Below are 20,406 nucleotides of genomic sequence, written 5' to 3'. Positions count from 1 at the left end.
TAATAGTATGCTTAATCAAGTCATTTGCAAACTTAATAGTACAAGAACTATGCTCAAAAACACATAAATTTCTATTAATCCAAATAAAATAGACAACTGCAGCCATAACAACCATCACAACCTGATGTTGGAACCAAGCTGCTCAATCCAACTCTTCCAATCCAAAAAAAAAAAAAACAACAATTGGGATGTGAATCCGAGTTACTTATTAACCTTATGCCACAACGCAGTAAATAAAATTTTCATTTAAGGAAATTATCACAATTTAGTTTTTTCAACTGCTAATAAAATGGTAAAGAAATTTGACATAGTAAATATAAATGAAAATTAATAGTGTTAAATATATTTGAATAAATATTAAATATTTATTTTGGAAATTAAAAACTATAAATATGATGTATGAGTGTATACAATTAAAATATATAAAATAATTTTTTAAATTTTTCACGATAAAATCTTTTGACAATTAAAGTATCGACTTAAGGTCGGCCAAATTAATTTCATTTTGTTGAACTTCAATTTTTTAATAAATTTTGTGTTGTAAAAATGTGTGTGTAGTTTATCTTTGAGGGTGAAAATTCTAACCTGCTCATAGTCTTAAGCTGGTAACAACAAAGATTACTATTGTAAGTGTTATATTTTAATATAATATTTTTGATTGATTAAATAAATGTTACAAATGTTACAAGTTTGTTACTAAAGAGATAATATTTAATCTAGTGGGGGATTGTTATATTATTTATAATAATATAATATGTAGATCAAATATGTGTAATAAACTAATAATATGTAACATATGACTATATTAGTTGTCATCTTTTTGTAACATTTGGGGAGTTGTTACTATGAGTAACCTCCACCATTATCACCAACATTAAGAGTGTAAAAGATGTTACACACCTTTATTTGAAATTCTTAATGCTATAGGAGTTATGGTGTGTGTAAGAGTTACATTTGAGTCCATAACATCTATAAGGGTTATGAGTTTGAATTTTAAATGGTGATATCCTAAACACTATATAAAGAGGTCTAAGGTGATCATTTTGGAGAGGAAGTTTTCTATCAAGAAAGCACTTTGCTAGAAAACCCTAAAAGACTTGATAATTCCCAAAGCTATTTCCTAGAGAGTTCCCTTAGTGCTTAGAGATAGGGGGAAATAAGCTTTTGGACAAAGGTGTAATACCTTGTTCAAGTCATGGTGATCCCCACTAATCTACACTCAAGGTTGTGAGTGAGTGTTTATATATATTATTCTCTTGTTATATATATGCATATATTATATTACATGTGTTGTAATCTTCTCTTCTACCTTTCATATATATATATATATATGTAATATATATATAGTGTATATATATGTATTGTAACATATATTTAATCAATCTGTTATTTTAGTCCTTGTATTATTTTACAATAGAGTTGTAATAAATCTTGATTTTCTTCCATTGTTATAAAATCTCTAACAATCAAAAGCTTATTCCTTTTCAATGGAAGAGGTGATAAATCAAGATTGTGAGAATACAAGGATAAGAGATTTTATGTAAAAACCATTCATGGGTGAGCATGGTGGTGTATATTATGTGATTTACTATATTTTATATAATAGTAATATATATTATATATATGAGTTATATATATGTGATCATGTGTTTATATCATATTATATATATGATATTTGAAATTTATATCATGTTATTTTATGTATATATGTGAGATATATAATATATAACATGTATATATATGAGTAATATATATTATATATGTGTAGAGCATGTGATATAATATATATTAGTGAGATTAAATATGTAGAAATAATTATTTTTATGTATATATATATGAGACATGCATACATAATATATGTTATATATGTGTATATAATATATATCATGTATATTAATGTGTATATATATGTTATATATGTGTGAGGTATGTAACATATATAGTTGTGTAATTAATGTATATATTATGTGTATATATGTATATTATAGTATATATGTTATATATATATATGAGATATGTAACATATATATATTATGAATTTAATATTGATCTCATGTGTATGTTACATATAAGATGTTGATTAGTAACATACATATTATATTAATGTATGAGTTATATAGTATGATAATAATGTTGATAGTAATAATATAATATTATTTATTGCTATTGATGTGGAAATTATTATCATCTATTTTGTGAATAAAGAATATTTTAAATTCTTTTTCAATTTGGTAGTGAACATCTCACTTTATGAGATAATAAAAGATGGCTTTTGAGAAGTTACATCTTTTATTGGGTTATAAGAGATAAGCATCTCATATTTGAGATAAGAAAAAGTGGACTATGAGAGTTACACTTTTATTGGACTTGCATTGTCATAAGCAATAACAAATGGATTAAAAGTGAATCCAAAGTTGTGAAATGAGCCATAAATTGGAAGAGCAATTTTGGACTCAAAAGTAAATGAATCAATGTGGATTCAAAAATAGTGAAAAGATAACAAAATTGGAGAAGCAATTTTGAATCTTAAATGATCAAAGTTGTGAACAAAATTGATGAGAATTTTGTTAACTTTGGTATAATTTTGGGCTAATCTCAATAAGGAGATAACCTTAAAATTATGAGTAAAAATAATCACATTATTTTATGAGTAGTAATGTGAGTTTGATATTTTAGTTTTGTTGAGAAAACTAAAAATGTCAAATGGTATTTTTAAAGTGGCCTTAAAGAGTCATTTGAAGAGGAAAATACACAAAAGTGATATTTTATATACACTTTATGGTAAAAATGTGGGGGTGAGCCACAAATTTAATCAAAATGTGTTGAGACATTATTGATTAATTTATTTGATTTTGAATTCAAATTCTAAATCAAATTTGGCTATGTGTATATGTAAAATTTTGACATATTTTGGTGTCAAAGTTAAGTGAAAATAATTTCAAGAAGGAAATTAATTAAAAGAGTTATAGAGACAAAGTGGTTTTCTATATTTTAAAATCAAGATATATTATCTTGATAGTGAAATGTGAAAGTGTGGGAGTGATACTCTAATGTGAAAAGTTTAAGACATGTTTGGTGTCTCAAAATAAAGTGTAATTTAGACATATTTGGTGTCTAAATTAGTGTTTAATTTTGATATGCTTGGTATCACAATTATTGAGAATTTGAGTTGTGTGAAAATTAATCTTTTATGATTGAATTTTCAAAGCTTAAGTACTTAAGGAGAAAAGTGGTCACAAAGTGAACACTATAGTTTGGCATGCATGATTCACATGGAATCAATAGTGAGAGGTTATAACAAATCGCTTAATCTCCGTACAAGATTAAAGCATGAATTTTCGAGGGATGGGACCTAAACTCCCTTAGCGTTTTGCTCATTGATGGTAACCTATCTTAACACTAGTAAAAATCTAGTCTTAAGTTCAATAGGTAATAACAAGTCAATAGAGTGAATGTGGTACTCAATTGTCCCATCTATGGATGAGTACATGTTGTAAAAATTGAGGGTTAAAACCAAAATGTTTTTTTAATGGAGCTTAAGCTTAAGAAAACTCACTTAAGCTTAAGAAGTGTCTAAAGAGTGGTGAGACACTAAAACTCCACCTATATGGGCTAGAGGTGGTGCCGCCTCTTATGAGAATTGGGAGTCTTCTCTAGAGAGTCCATGAATTGGAATTTTGCACATGGCCATTAACGGTGCAAGAGCGAGACATGCAGTCTCAAGTGAGCATTAGCGAGGGTGTGTGTGTTATCACCGGTTTGTATTAAAGGAATAATGGTTCAATGCTACGGTAACCAAAATTTCATCAAACTTTGTGGTAACTGCACTAAGGTAAAATTCAAGTCGAAAGACATTTTACCTAATGCACCTAAGCAAGATTTCTTTAGAAGTGTGTATTTAGTCAATCAAAGTGGGGGAATGTTATATTTTAATATAATATTTTTGATTGATTAAATAAATGTTACAAATGTTACAAGTTTGTTACTAAAGAGATAATATTTAATCTAGTGGGGGATTGTTATATTATTTATAATAATATAATATGTAGATCAAATATGTGTAATAAACTAATAATATGTAACATATGACTATATTAGTTGTCATCTTTTTGTAACATTTGGGGAGTTGTTACTATGAGTAACCTCCACCATTATCACCAACATTAAGAGTGTAAAAGATGTTACACACCTTTATTTGAAATTCTTAATGCTATAGGAGTTATGGTGTGTGTAAGAGTTACATTTGAGTCCATAACATCTATAGGGGTTATGAGTTTGAATTTTAAATGGTGATATCCTAAACACTATATAAAGAGGTCTAAGGTGCTCATTTTGGAGAGGAAGTTTTCTATCAAGAAAGCACTTTGCTAGAAAACCCTAAAAGGCTTGATAATTCCCAAAGCTATTTCCTAGAGAGTTCCCTTAGTGCTTAGAGATAGGGGGAAATAAGCTTTTGGACAAAGGTGTAATACCTTGTTCAAGTCATGGTGATCCCCACTAATCTACACTCAAGGTTGTGAGTGAGTGTTTATATATATTATTCTCTTGTTATATATATGCATATATTATATTACATGTGTTGTAATCTTCTCTTCTACCTTTCATATATATATATGTAATATATATAGTGTATATATATGTATTGTAACATATATTTAATCAATCTGTTATTTTAGTCCTTGTATTATTTTACAATAGAGTTGTAATAAATTTTGATTTTCTTCCATTGTTATAAAATCTCTAACAGTAAGAAATTGACTTCATACATAGAGAATTTATTTACTGTGGAAATACTTAAAAATTTAAGTACAATAAAATAACTATTTATCTATAGGGACACAATTTTGTCCTGTGATTGTACTTTCACGGAATGTATTTCGTAGTTTACGTCAGCCGTTAGATGGGTGAGTTATTTGATCTGAGGGTTGGGGTTGATCTAGGGGTAATTAGAGTTATAAAAATGGTAACGTACCTTGAGACCCATTATTACATACCCTGAGACCCATCTAATGTATTCCGTACATCATGAATTATATTTCGTGAAAGTACATACTGGACCAAAAATGGTGTCCCTATATATATATATACCAAACACTTTACAAAAAACACCTAAGTGCAATAAAGAGAACTATATATATATACCCCAAATATCACTATATTAATCATGTACTTATATTCATTTATTTAATTAAGGCACAAACATTATAATATTAAATGATTAAGTGGAACCTTCAATATTTTCATATCATGTGTATCAATGGAGAATAGATTTACACAATTTAGTGTAAAATCTAACATAAGATTGGAATATTCAAACAATTAATGAAAAATCACTATTCACTAACACATAATTATTTAATTAAAAAAAATAAAATCCTCATTAGGAAAAAACATGCAAGGCCCTCTAATCAAATAAAATTTGTGTGAATGTAAATATTTTTTTTGGTCTATATATCTTTGCTATTAAGTTAAAGTGAAACTTTAAAATGATATTATTACTATTCTTTTTTATATGAAAGAAAAGGAAAAAACTGGCAAAGAATATCAAGCTAGATATTATTTTTTTTTCTTTTAAGGTAGGATATCCAAACACAAATAATATTGTTATATATTTAATAATATACAAATATTTCTTAAATAAGAGTAAGTATGAAATATTTACAGGCTATACATATACAAGTTACAACCATCTCTATGAGTGTTTTCAACGCTATTAGTTCAAAATCATGGATTGTAATAGGATTAGCAGTGTCGACAATTTTCTTCGCCCTCTAACGGATATTCATATTTTAGTCGTGGATGATGATTCCACAACCCTTTCTTTAATTTCAGCTATGCTCAAGACATTGAGATACAAAGGTATTTAATATATTATTTTTAATTATATAATACATATAATTATAGATTGATGATGGAAAATGCTATGAGTTTTTTCTAAAGCTAAAGTATTGTCCATTCATCTATCATTTTGTTAATCAATTTTTATTAAGCTCTAATATTTTGATTTATTTAATCAATGATATAGACATAATTTTTAATTTAATTATTTTTATTTTTATTATATACATGTGGTTTATATCAAACTAAGTGTAGCATATTAGTTGCTCTTTCAATTATATAATTACTCTTCTTTTTTTAATTAAAAAATTGTTGGTAAAAATTAATATGCAAATGTACGTAATTGAACCAAGTAACAAAGTAAAAATAAAAATCGTTTCCGCAGAAATTAAATTACTGTTTACTAACAAATCAGTTTACGAATTCTATTTGGCTAACAATAAATTGGTTTCAAAATTATAAAAATGACAAATCAATAAACATAAAATAGCAATATGAAAAAAATTAATAGCGGATTTACAAGAATGTTTCTTACTCTTTTTCAAAAAATTACAACTCAATTTACATATGAATTTTCTATATTTCTATGAAAAATGTTAACACACAAAAGACATTGATCAATAGAGTACGTAATCCTAAAACTACATAATTTATATAAGTAGTTTCATCTAATATGTAAATTGTGATTAGTCAATATCATAGCATAATTAATTTTCACTTTCCAACTTTTGAATCAAAATCATAAATTATGTAAATGGTGATCAAACATTTACAAGCATTAAAAACAGATCAAATAATTTAAAATAAAGGGGAAGAGAGAATCATGAAATCCTCATAAAAAATAATAAAAATCCTAGTACATTAAAAATCTTAGAAAAATGTTTAGTTCAACATTGTAATTCTAAACAAAAATCAAAACGAATTCCCTAAAATTAATATTTTCTCTTCCTTGAGCAAAGATCTAAACAAACTAAATAAAGAAAACACAAGCAAACTAAATAAATCATTATTATTCTCTAAACTTCTTTGCCATTACTTAAAAAATCTCAATGGCACTTTGTAACAACAATTTCAACTTAACTGCTTCACAATTTAACTTTAATGCTCAAATAGGAAAAATGAAAACATAGCTTACAAATGACTACAATTAATGGATTCTATTATAAGTGCTCAACTCAAGCCATCATTTTACAATCAAAATAATCAATAGGTTTGCATTTATACATTTCTCTACTAATGTCAGCAACACAAGTTTAGAATCAAAAGAATTTTAAAAGTTATAACTTTAGACTTAGGTTAGATAAAAAATCATTCAGGCTCAATTACACTATACGAAAATTGAACAAAAATCAAACTTCCCACTTACAAAACAGTCCCACAAAATTATAATTGAGAGAACTCACAATAATTACCACAAAAACATCACATTATTGACTTTTTTTTATTATTTATTTTGAAAAACATGAATATTTTAAATACCTTCAACCAACAAATGCAACTTTGTACATTATTCTCTCAACCACTGATACATTATTTATCTAGATATATAAATGTAAGTTCTATCATACTCCAACAAATACAAGGTAAATACTTAGTGATGCTATGTAACTTCGTACATTATTCTCTCAGTCATCAATTCATTATTTATCTATATATACAAAAATAATCACCCAACAAAATTTTTCCCCAAACTTTTTTCTTAACATATGACATATTTTAAGGGTCAAGGAAAAATAATAGTAGGTGCATGTTAAAGCACAAATGAGTAAACTAGAAATAAAATAAAATTGGTAAGCTTGAAAGGCCTAATTGTTCTAACAAAATATTTTTCAAATCATTTCTTAAAACTTGTGTCATCAAAGATTTCGCCTCAAAAAGTAAACAATTTTACCACAATTGCAAGTAAAAAAATTATAACAAATTCTAAATAATTGCATGTGTTGCCTTCTAAAAGTGCTTACTTTAGTATCTCTAGTTGGACATTGACTCATTTTCACAACTCAACTAGGGTCAAGTCTACCCCTTTTGTCTTTCAAAGTCAAAGTATCATCTATGAAAACTCTTCTTTTACTATTGAGAATATTAAAGTATCTCCAAAGTCATCAAACTCCTCCAACTTCTCATATAAAAATCTTTTCAAACGACACCAAGTAGAACAGAATCGTTCTTTGAATTTCTTCTTCTTTTTACTTGTTAAGCCTTGACAATAATTCACCACCTCAACTGTACAACAAGTTAGAATATTGATTGCAGCAAATACATTAAAGCTTATTTTCTCATCCTAGACTTGTAAATTTATTTCCCTTTCTCCCAGTGGCTAAGAATGATCTTCCTAAAATAATGAGAGTCTTTCTCCATATCAAGTATAAGAAAATCAGCAGAGAAGATGAATTTAACAACCTTACTAAGATATTCTCAATCACTCTGCAAGGATGCTTAATAGAGTGATCCACCTTTTGTAAGGAGACAATTATGGAGTGAGCTTCTCCTAAATTTAGCTTGCAAAAAATCCATCAAGGCATAAGATTTACACAACCCCTAAATCACACAAAGTTGATGTTTCAACCGAGCCTGATATCAAGCATGGAATGTTGAGACCACTAGGATCCTTGAGCTTTGGGGGTAGTTTCTATTGTAATATTGCACTGCACTCCTCAATAAATGCCACTGTCTCATAATCGTCGAGTATTTGTCTCTTTGACAAGATATTCTTGATAAACTTTACATTACTTGACATTTGTTCAGGTGCCTCAAATAAAGGTATGTTAATGTGAAACTTTTAGAAAATATCAAGAAACTTCGAAAGCTACTTGTCAAGTGTCTTCTTCTGGAGCAAAAAGGATATGGAATCTTGACGTGGTGCTCATGACTGGATGGTTTTTGCTTCTTCTAAAGATTTTCAGTAACCTTTTCTTCGACTAAACCCTCATGTTCAACCTCAACTTTTGGTGCAGGAATAAGCTTGGTCACTTGCTCTTCTAACTCTTTTATCACTCCTTAGAGTGATTTCACTATAATTTTATTTAAGATTCACCTCTATATTACTTGGAAAATTTCTTTGAGTTTTGTTATGAAGCATATTGGCCAACTATCCCACTTGTGTCTCAAGATTTTGAATGTATGCTCTTGTCTCAATCATGAACTCAATTTGTGTATTGGTGAGAGTCAACAAAGAAGCTTGTAAATCATTGTTGGAGCAGGTGGAGTGTGTGGATTAAGTTGCTGGTAAAACAAATCTTGATTCCTTGGTTAATTTGCTTCTTGTTGAGGCATGTTCTATTGGAGCTAATTCTAAAATTGAGGTTGTTGCCCCTAATTGTTTCTCCAGGAGAAATTTGGATGATTTATCCACCCATAATTGAATGAAGTGGAGAAAGGATTGATGAACTACCTTTAAAAAATTGACTATGGCTTGAACTTGAGCGGGATCCATCAAAATGTTATTGTCACTAGAAGTACACTTATAAAAAGTATAAGGACCTCCACAAATTTCATAATCATTTTGTGCTTGGATAACATTAACAAGGATAGTTTTCTGCTACAACTATTTAGTCAAGGTAGCTACTTGAACAGTCGAAGCAGTGATCGCATCAAATTCATGAATACTAGCTATTTTTTTTTTTTTGCTTTGCAGATGTTCTTTCATCAAACCACTGATAATTGAATATAGCCATCTTTTCTAGTAATTCATAAACTCCAGTAGTACTCTTGCTCAAGAATGTGTCACCAGCAACAATATAAATAATAGTTCTAATAGTTAGACAACCCATTATAAAAGTTCAATACTAACATCCATTGCTCAATACCATGATGGGACAACTTCCTCAGCAGATCTTTGAAATATTCTCAAGCATCATACAATGATTTTCCATCATTCTGACAAAAGTTATTAAAGTCTCCCCTCAATTTAGCAGCTTTTGAAGGAGGGAAGAAATTTGATAAGAACTTTTGTACCAAATATTGTCAAGTAACAATAGAGTTGGGTTGTAGAAAATTAAGCTAAATTTTTTCTCTTTCCTCCAGAGAGAATGGGAAAATTCTCAGTTTAATTGCATTATCACTCACTCTATTGTATTTGAAAGTACCACACAACTCTAGGAAATTAGTCAAGCGAGTTCGATGATCTTCAGTAGGCAAACCACTAAATTGAAGAGTGTACTACACCATTTGTAAAATTGCTGGCTTGATGTCAAAATTGTTGACTTCAATAGCTGGTGGTCTTATACAGTTTTGTACCCCCATGAGAGTGGGCAGTACATAGTCTCTTAGGCTTCTTTTAGCCTGATTCTGAGCCTGACCCCCTTCTACGACTTTAGAAATTAGAACATTCTTGTCATTTCCATCATTCTGCGCCATCTCCATAGATTTTTCGGCTAACCTCTTGTTCTTTCTATTCCATTTACAAGATTTCTGTATCTCAAGATTCAAAGGAACAAGGCTATCTACTCATCTTTTGCTATACATATAACAAATTCACTTGAAATTGACAAAGTCGAGCTGCAAATCAAGTTAGAAACAAGATAAAACAAAAATTAAATTATAATAAAAATTAATTAGACTCATATGATAATTTTCAGTCCCCAACAATGACACTAAAAACCTATTGCGAAAATTAAAGCTATGCAAGTGCATACAGTCGCAATTTATAATAAAATCATGGTAAGACCATGTATCGTCCCACAAGAATTGATTATCAATTACCAATCAATTATTTATTATTTTTATTATTTTTATTTGATCAAATAATGTTTTAGAATTTTTAGCAAAGAAAATAACAACAAAATAACAATAAAAAAAATCAAAGGAAACAAAAATGAGAAAATAATTAGGACTATTAGTATCATCAACTATCATTTCTTTTACTTCTTAATATAGTTTACCTAAGTCATCTTCTTCTTATTCAATTGACAAGTTGAAAATAGTAGTGCATAATCTGGTTATAACTTACAAACTCAGTCTAAGTGATCTCTCTATATTTCTATGAAAAAGTTAAATAAAAAAGAAAGCATTGAACATAGTAACTCATAAAAATCTTACAATCAATCTAGATAATTTCGTTCTAAATTAAATGGCATCAAAAGCAACCACAACATTATCAAATTTTATTTTTCAGAATTTTGATTCGAATTTTAAAATAGAAATTATAAACGACCAATAAATAATTACAAAACTAAATCATATTGCATGGAATTGAAATAATACAAGAATAAGAAATTGAAAATCTACATTAATTCATAAAAAAATTCAAGTAATTCACATAACAATTCTAAAAAACAATAGTTCATAATTGTCATCTTAAACATAAAATAATCAAGATAAACATTGAGAATGATAAAGAGAACAAAAGAACTTTTCAAAACAATTAGAGAAGTCCAATGGTGGCTCTATTTACCCCCAAAGTCCTCTCTACTCAAGTTTGACACGAAATTTTTAAACCTATTTTTTCTGACCTAACAAAGGCGGGCCATAACTCATCTTTTTTCATGTGCAACCCGTGTGAAAATTGAAAAAGAGAAAGTGAAGTCATACTGCAACTTCCTCCAAAATGTGTTGCGATCAATGTCGAAAAATTGATAAACATGTACTCAAAGCAAGCCATGATGTCACTAGGCCATGTTGCGGCTCCTAGAACTTTAACTAGAGTAAAATAAAGAGCAAGTCGCGGCTCACCAACGCCATGTCATGACTTAATAAAATTTCTTCAAATTTTGAAGTTTTCGATCCCTAAAGTTCACAACAACATCAAAACCGTCCCGGGATTTATCCTATATTTACATTTGACACCAAAACTTAAGTGCATGTTTGGAATCGTAACTAAAAATTTGTTTTTTGTTTTTAAAAATAGAAAATTATTTTTTGAAAACAATTAGGCTTGCTTGGCCTTGTTTTTTAAAAGCAGTTTTCAGAAAACAAAGTTACAAAAAACAAGAATTTTGAAAACAACAAAATGTTATTTTCTGTTTTAAAAAACAATTCACTTTTGGTTACTATTGTTTTTAAAAAACACTAACTAAACATGACTTGTGTTTTGAAAATTTCAAAAACTATTTTTTGTTCTCATTTCTAAAAATACTTTTTTGAAAACAAAAAACAGAAAACAATACCAAACATGCTCTAACTTTTTCTTCTCTTTTTGACTCAAATTCTCCCAAAAGTTCAGTCTTCTCTTTTTATTTACTAAAACTGCAAAACGAAGAAACACAAGCATAAAACCAAACAATAACAAATAAAAACTACTTAAAATACCCTCAAAACTTGATTCTTAAACTCATAAAAATAATCCTAACAACAAACATAGAAATTAAACGAAATAGGAAATGAACTTGTTGAGATCGAATTAGGATGCTCCACGACGTGTTGTTGGCCTCCAAAAAATTGTCCCCCTCCAATGTCCTTTCTCCATTTTCAAAATTAAGTTTAAAACCTAAATTTTTTTCTACTTTCAGCAAGGAGGCAGCCCACGGAGTGCCTAAAATTCTGGGCTTGAAGATTTCAATGTGGTGGCATTGTAAAACCATGTGGCAACATCATAACCACCAAGAAAAAATTCTTTCTTGTAAATGGTCTAGCTACGACACTACAAAGTCGTGTTGTGGCCTAAATAAAAAATGTAAAATTTATTATTTCGAGCCTTTTTTTTTCGTTACCAACATCCTAAAAGTCTTTCAAGATTTCTCAAAAATCGAAAACTCTTCAATTAAGCATGTTTGAGCTCATTTTGATGGCATTTCACCACAACCACTCCATTCAAAGTTAAAACAACTTAAATGATTAGAAACACTACCTAAAATACACTCTAAAATAGTATAGAAATAGACTTAACAAAACCCCGAGAGCCTATGTCCGAGAATCTCTATCGAATTAATTTGTTGATTTTTCCCCTTGTTATTATTAAGAAATACTAATCTATCCTTCTTTTACAAAAATGACATGTTTCTTGTTTAGAAAAATAATCATTTGACTAATTTTATTCATTAAAGGAAACTTATTTTTGGTCTCTTTGAGACTTTTGTAAAACCAATTCACAACTAAAATTCCTTTTGAGCCTTTTTAACAAAATTCTTATTTTTGTGTCATTTTTAAAAAAGTTTGCATTGGACCCAAAACTAAGTTTTCCACTCGTCAAAATATTATTTTCAACATCAATTATGTTTTCAAATCTTTTATTCTAATCAACCTTTTATTTATACAAAAAGTTGTTCTCTTGTATTTCCAATTTTCTTATTTCAAAATTTGGTAAACTTTTGATTTTCTTGTAACTTGTAGATCCTGTCATTTATTTTACATAGAGCCAAAACTTGAGAAAATCTTAAACTTGCTTATATATACTAAAGCTACACGCAAACGAAAGCACATGTAAAAATTCATTTTAGGTTAAGAGATATAACATTGCAAAAATTCATACTCAAAATTGCCAGATTTTTTAGTTTCCAGAAAATTAAGGCAATTTGTAAGAATCACAACTCCAATATAAGAGTGTACTTTTCTCGAAAATTTTACCAGGATTTTTGTACATTTGTAAAAAGCCATCACAAAAGTTTCAGAAATTTTGGGCAAGTAAAACATAATTAAAATAATTTTAAATTTGGACAGTGAAAACTACCAAACTTTTCTAGATTTACTCCCCATTGCCAAAATGCTCATATCTTGAGCTTTACAAAACCTGTTTAAGAAATTCCAAAGCCTAACATCAATTACTTTTCTAGTACTATCAAACTATATAATTCTTTCACAAAAGCAGAAGGTTAAAGGTACGATCTGACCCATTGGAATTGAAATGTGTTAGAGAGTCCCACATTGTTAATGTATGGAAAGATTATAGAATATATAAGAGGAATGAGCTACTCCTCCCATAGCTAATTAGTTTTGAGACGAAACCTCATTCACCTTATTGCAAATTCTAACACATGACATCATGCATATTTACCACTTCAACAATATTTAAAGCAAAACCTAAACCCCGTACATGCATTCATTAAAGCCCGTACATGCATTCATTAAAGCCCAATCACAGGCTCAACCAAGAAAATGGACTCAAGCCATTAGCAAAATCAAGCCTTCGAGATGATGGACAAATTATTTGTCCACCGAGATAAACCTTCATCACAGTAGGGCTCTGGATAGCATCAAGATAATGCTTCTGGAAAGGTAATAAACGAGCCTTTGGATATTCATATCTGTATTACAATAATCTATTGTTAAATCTCACAATATCAGGGCTTTATTTCTAGGATCATGTCTAGAATTTGTATTTTTTATATAAGGAAATAAAGTAATTATCAATCAAGCATTTATGTGTCTTTATTAACCACAAAAGTAAGACACGATTTGATAACTATTAACGTGATGTGGCATTTACGTCAGCTAAAGATCAATACCTCATAGTTGGACTTCACAAAATGAGCCCAAAGTCAACATATTATCTGTATTGACCCCATCACCAAGTAATGTGTACATACTAGAAATCTAACACTATAAATATAAGAAACTCCCTTCATCTAATTCCATAAGTGTTTAGGCAAATTCTAGGGTTTAGACACTTGAGAAAACACTTTTGCAAATTCATAAAGCTTTTCCAGCCTTATCATAATAGAGGTCATTAATCCTTGAACCATATAAAACTATGGTCTTATTCTTTGTCTACAATATATTTTTTATAAGATTTATTATATTTTATCGGTTTCTAAAAATCTCGATAAATATTTTTGTGCTTTCGTTAAGTACTGAAGAAATAAGTGATACTAACAAAGTTGTATACTGCAACCATGATAGCCACCCAAACCACCATCGACAAATTTAGTATTCGTGATTGGGATACTCCCATGGATGATGTTAATTCGACTACTCAGGCGAAAGTAGGAGTCGATGGAGACCTGTCAGAAGCGACCAATTGTCCTTCCAAGAAGACTCAACATACTAAAAACATATGTTGATAAAAATCCTATCTACAAAGACAATCCAAAAGATCCCGATAACAATCTTGAGGACTAGAGAAGACAAAGAAGAGGAATAATATTATGAGCCAGATCCTGCTGTCACTAAAACGGCTGAAGAACTCCTTGAAACTAAGAGGGAGTTGGTTGAACAAGGAGAAATGTCCGATCGAATGCAAGAAACTTTAATCAGAATGGAGGCTAGAACTGAGCCAAAAAATGTGACCCTAGATGAAAATACTCATGATGACCTTGCTTCTCAAGAAAATAATGTTGTGAAGAAAATAAACCCAAAAGACCTTGAAACTTTTGATCCCACAAGGGACAAAGGAAAATGTATAATGGAAGAGCCTGCTAAGAAGACTGTTCCACGGAATAACTCAAATATTTTCCAACCAACCTTTGCTGAAAAAGAAGGTGGCTGATGCTTCAGGGCAAAACACCTAATTGATCCACGAGGCAAAGTTAAGCGAAATGATAGGCTTGGTGCTCGGTACAAACGCCTACCGTTTGGGGATGGAGAAACTGTTCTAGTAATTCTGTTTACCATACAGAAGGTAGTTTCTCAAAGAGGACCTCTTGGAATGCTTAAACACCAAAAAAGAATGAGCTAGAGGCGAGAAAACAAGGCCACGTGGAAATAATATCAGAAATCATATAAATGATAGAGTTCATGGGCACAAAATCTAAGTTGACACTACTAAACGTTTGGAAGATCAAATAGCTAGATTGAAAAAGTTCACAAAATATATTGCCTGGAAGCAAAGTGGGGTCGTATATGATTTGAAAGAAGAAGATATGGAACCATGTGTAAGAAAAATAATAGAAACACCCTTACCAGAACATTTTAGAATACCTCAAATGGAACTATATGAAGGCAGGATGAACCCCAGGGCCCACCTATCTAAATATGTTTGACTAATGCAAGTGGCAAAGACAAGCGATGATGCAAAATGTCTTTATTTCTCATTAACTTGATCAAAGTCTGCTGAATATTGGTGGAAGATATTATCTCCTAGATCCATGCACTATATATAATAAATAATATAATATTATTTATCATTATAAAATGTATATAGCATACATTACTATTCCTATGTTATTATTGTTAGAGTAAAGTTAGTTTAGTTACTTGGGTTCAAATTAGTTAGGATTAGTTAAGTTTTCCTTAATTGCTTAGTTATCATTTCTAGCTTGTAACTGATTCTGTTAAATTCATGATGAGCTGATTGAGATTTATTTTGTATAAATAGTCACTCTTGTAACAATGCAATATAGAATCTTTCATTCTCATTACCAATCTTTCTCTCTCTCAATCGGTCTATTTCTTCCTCTATTTATCTATCTTAGTTTCTCATTATCTTAACATGTCATAGAACTTAATATGGTATCAGAGCTCGATTTTCTTCTATTGATGACCAATGTTATTACAAACTCTAACAATGGTTTTCAGACTAATTTAGGAAACATTTGTAATCAAAACCCATAGGGTGTTCCTCTAAAAAATGCAAGAAATAGAGATGTTGACAATTTCGCACTAGTCTTCATCAATCATAATCTTTCAATTCAATTGAATGATCACAATTATCTCATTTAGAGATAGTAGGTCCTTTCAGCCATCCATGGCTATCGTTTACGGTCATTCATTCAAGAATTATCAGTTCCTCTATAATTCTTAACTGATGAAGATCGTACAACTCGAATCATGAATCTTGCATACTCAGATTGGGGTGCTCAGGATCAATTGCTTGTATCATGGTTATTTTTTTTTATGACTTTCTCACCATAATAGTAGGATGCAACACATCATGTTAAATCTAGATCACACTTGAAAAGTATTTCACTCTTCAAGTTCCTACTAAGATCTTGGAGTTTTGAATCAAGATAAAAAATTTAATAAAAGGTTCACTCAATCTCAATGAATATCTTCTCAAGGTAAAATAAACTGTCAATCTTCTATAAACTGTCAATCTTCTAGCTTCCGTAAAAGAGGTTTTCACAATTAGAGATTATGTTGCAACAATCTTCAAAGGACTGCCAAGCGAGTATGTCACGTTTGTAATTTAAACCAATACAAGAATCAAAAGCTACGCAGTAGCATAAATTCAAGCCTTACTTCTTGCCTCTTGAATTGAGAAAGTCGATCAAGAATCTAAAATAAGTGCTCAAGTAGTTGTCATTGAACCAAATTTTCTTGAAGCAAATCTTCCAAATACAAACAAAAAATCAAGTTAGGAGGCTGTCCTCGATTCATCCACAATGGTCAACAACATCCTCAATATGGTGGTCATTCTCAATACACTCAATAAGGAAACAATCCAGAGCATCCTAGAGAGGGTTTTAGTCGGTATGAAGGGTCTAACTTCTCTCTCCAAAATCAACTGGAAATTACAACAGCTGTTGAGATTCAAGCAACTCTAGAGGAGGGAGATCCTATAGCACAATTAATCGACCTCATTGTCAAGTGTTCTTCATGCTTGGACATACTGCATTGGGTTATTTCTATAGGTTTGACAAAACTTTTAGTTGTTCAGCTCAAACCAACACGGGTAACTCGGGATCTCCAGTTCAAACACAGCCTAACATTGCTACCTCAAACTCTGGATGGGATCCAAAGTGGTATTCAGCCTCAGGAACCACCAATAACTGCACATTAGATTCTCAAAACATCATGATAGAAACCAAATTCAATGGCCCTGACAAATTTTACGTTGGAGATGGAACAAGTTTGTCAATCAAACAAGTTGGCAACTCTTTATTATCTTCCCCTCATCTTGATCATCCTTTTTTACTTAACAAAATGTTACATGTTTCATCTATATCCGAAAATCTATTAAGTGTGTCAAAATTTTCTAGAGATAAAAAAATTTACTTCAAGTTTCATGCTGATGTGTGTTTTGTTGAGGATCAGGAGACCAGACATATTTTTTTTTGAAGGAGAACCATGTGAATGGTATGTATTTGTTTGATTCTTATCAAGTTTAGCTCCTTCCATCTTATTCATGTCCTAGTCCTGCTAAATCAGAGTTCTCTCTCTCCAGTCAAAATAATGGTCACTATTCTATCAACAACAACATTGAGTCCCGGTGTCAACAATGCTTTTATTGTAACACTTTTAATACAAACTTGTTTTATGATTTTGACTTGGATACCCTTTTAAAAATGTTGTCAAAGCTGTACTCAAATCTTGTAATCAATCCATTCAATTCAATAAAGATTCTAAATCTCTTTGTTCAACCTGCTACTTAGGGAAAATTCACAACTTTCCTTTCCCATAGTTATCCAATACTGAATATACTGGCCCTTTAACACTTTTTGTTTTAGATCTTTGGGTCCTTCCTATACCTTGACTTTCAATGGTGACAAACATTACATACATTTCATGGATGTCTACTCAAGGTTCACTTGGCTTTATCTTATTAAAAGTAAACCCGATGCTCTAAAAATGTTCAAAACTTTAAAATTAAAGCTAAACTTCAGTTAGGGGCTAAAATCAAGGTTCTTCAAACTCACTCAGAGTGAGTATCTATACCTTGACTTTCAATGGTGACAAACATTACATACATTTCATGGATGTCTACTCAAGGTTCACTTGGCTTTATCTTATTAAAAGTAAATCCGATGCTCTAAAAATGTTCAAAACTTTAAAATTAAAGCTAAACTTCCGTTAGGGGCTAAAATCAAGGTTCTTCAAACTCACTCAGAGTGAGTATAAATCCTTTACTAAATATCTGAATCAATTAGGCATCATTCATAAACACCCATGTCCCACTACACATGAACAGAATGGCCTTACTGAGAGAAAATATACACATATTGTAGAAAACAACCTAACCCATTTAGCAAAAGCATTTATGCCTCTTAAGTTTTAGGATGAAGCCTATAGAACAATCATGTACATTCATAATAGGCTTCCCAAACATGTTCTTAAGAACAAATCACCTATTGGGGTTCTATTCAATACTCAACATGACTACACCAACCTTAAAACATTTTGGTGCACTTCCTTCCCTAATATTAGATCCTATAATAAACACTAATTAGAGTTTAGATTTATCCCTTGCACCTTCCTTGGGTAAAACACAAGTCACAAAGGGTATAAATGTCTTGATCCCACATGTAGAGTTTATATTTTTAGGGATGTTATTTTTGATGAACACACCTTTCCTTATGCTAAGTCTATCTCCAAATCCAACACTCCTACTATTTAGTCACAATGCTTTACCTTTGGCCATAATCCTATACTTAAAAATTCTCCTTTAATAGCAACAAGTTCTACTCTGGGTATGTGTTTCCTAAAGACTTGTCCTCTTCTCAGTCAAGTCCTCCCATTTTAAGACATTCACCTGAACCTCTCATATCCCATGCACAAGTTGTTACTCATTCAGGTCATGCTATATCTACTTCAAATACTTTGATAATATTCTGTCACAAGATCTCACCAGCACTCCTAGATCTGTTTCTGCTCAAAGACCTGCACTTCTTGAGTCTTTTGTTGAGCCCGCTCTTGAGCATGTTGTTGAGAGGTCAATCACTGCTGAGCCTTTTATTCAAAGAGATGTTGTTATTGAGAATAGTTCTGATCCTATTCAAGGTGCTACATCTACTTCTGAGTTAGTTTCATCATGGCCAAACCTGGTGCTCCTCCAAGCTTCTCCTCCAGAGTTCTCCCTGCAACATTGGCATCACCAATAGAAAATCAGAAAATGAAAACTGATTCTAAGTCTAGGATTTATAAACCTTAGAATTATATGGCTACAAGAGAGCTTGCTACTGTCAAAGAAGCCGTGTAATAGGAACACTGGAACAATGCCATGTCTGATGAGATTCTGGCTCTTATAAGAAATGGCCCCTTTACCTTACTACCTCTACCAGAAGGGAGAACACCTGTTGAGTGTAAATGGGTGTATAGAATTAAGGAAAACCCTGACAACACCATTAATAAGTATAAAGCTTGACTTGTTGCTAAAGGATTTTACCAACAACTAGGTTTTGATTTTACAGAAATCTTCAGCTCCTGTTGTGAAACCAGTAAAAATTAGAGTTGCAGTTGCCTTGTCAAGAAATTGGATAGTGAGACAACTAAATGTGAATAATATTTTTGTAAATAGAGATTTGCAAGAAGTGTACATGACACAACTACTTGGCTTTGAGGTAACATATCATCCTAATCTAGTCTGCGAACAGGCTCCCAAAACCTGGTTTGAAAAACTTTAACAGTGCTTACTATATGTTTGGTTTGTATAACCAATTCTGTTAAGCTCATGAAGAGCTTATTGAGATAAATTTTGTATAAATAGTCACTCTCTTGTGACAATGCAATATAAAATCTTTCATTCTCTTTACTAATCTTTTCCTGTTTTTCTATATATATCAGTTTCTTATTATGCAAACATGTCAAAGAAACTTAATAATTGTTACGAGTAAAATGATTATGGCAGCTGAAACTATTAATCACAGAACTTACAACGTATTGTCACTAAATATTTTTCTTTGCAAAATATTTGTCGCAAAAAATTCAAAATTAGTGATAAAATGTATTTAAATACTATTTTTTAGCCACAAAAAATTTTTGTTCTGACAAAAAGTAAGACTTAGTCACAAAAAATATGTAATGAGTAAAAGATTATCACCA

Source organism: Cannabis sativa, chromosome 5, assembly GCF_029168945.1.
Source record: "Cannabis sativa cultivar Pink pepper isolate KNU-18-1 chromosome 5, ASM2916894v1, whole genome shotgun sequence".
Classification (NCBI taxonomy): Eukaryota; Viridiplantae; Streptophyta; class Magnoliopsida; order Rosales; family Cannabaceae; genus Cannabis; species Cannabis sativa.
Note: the sequence above shows the minus strand (reverse complement) of the source record.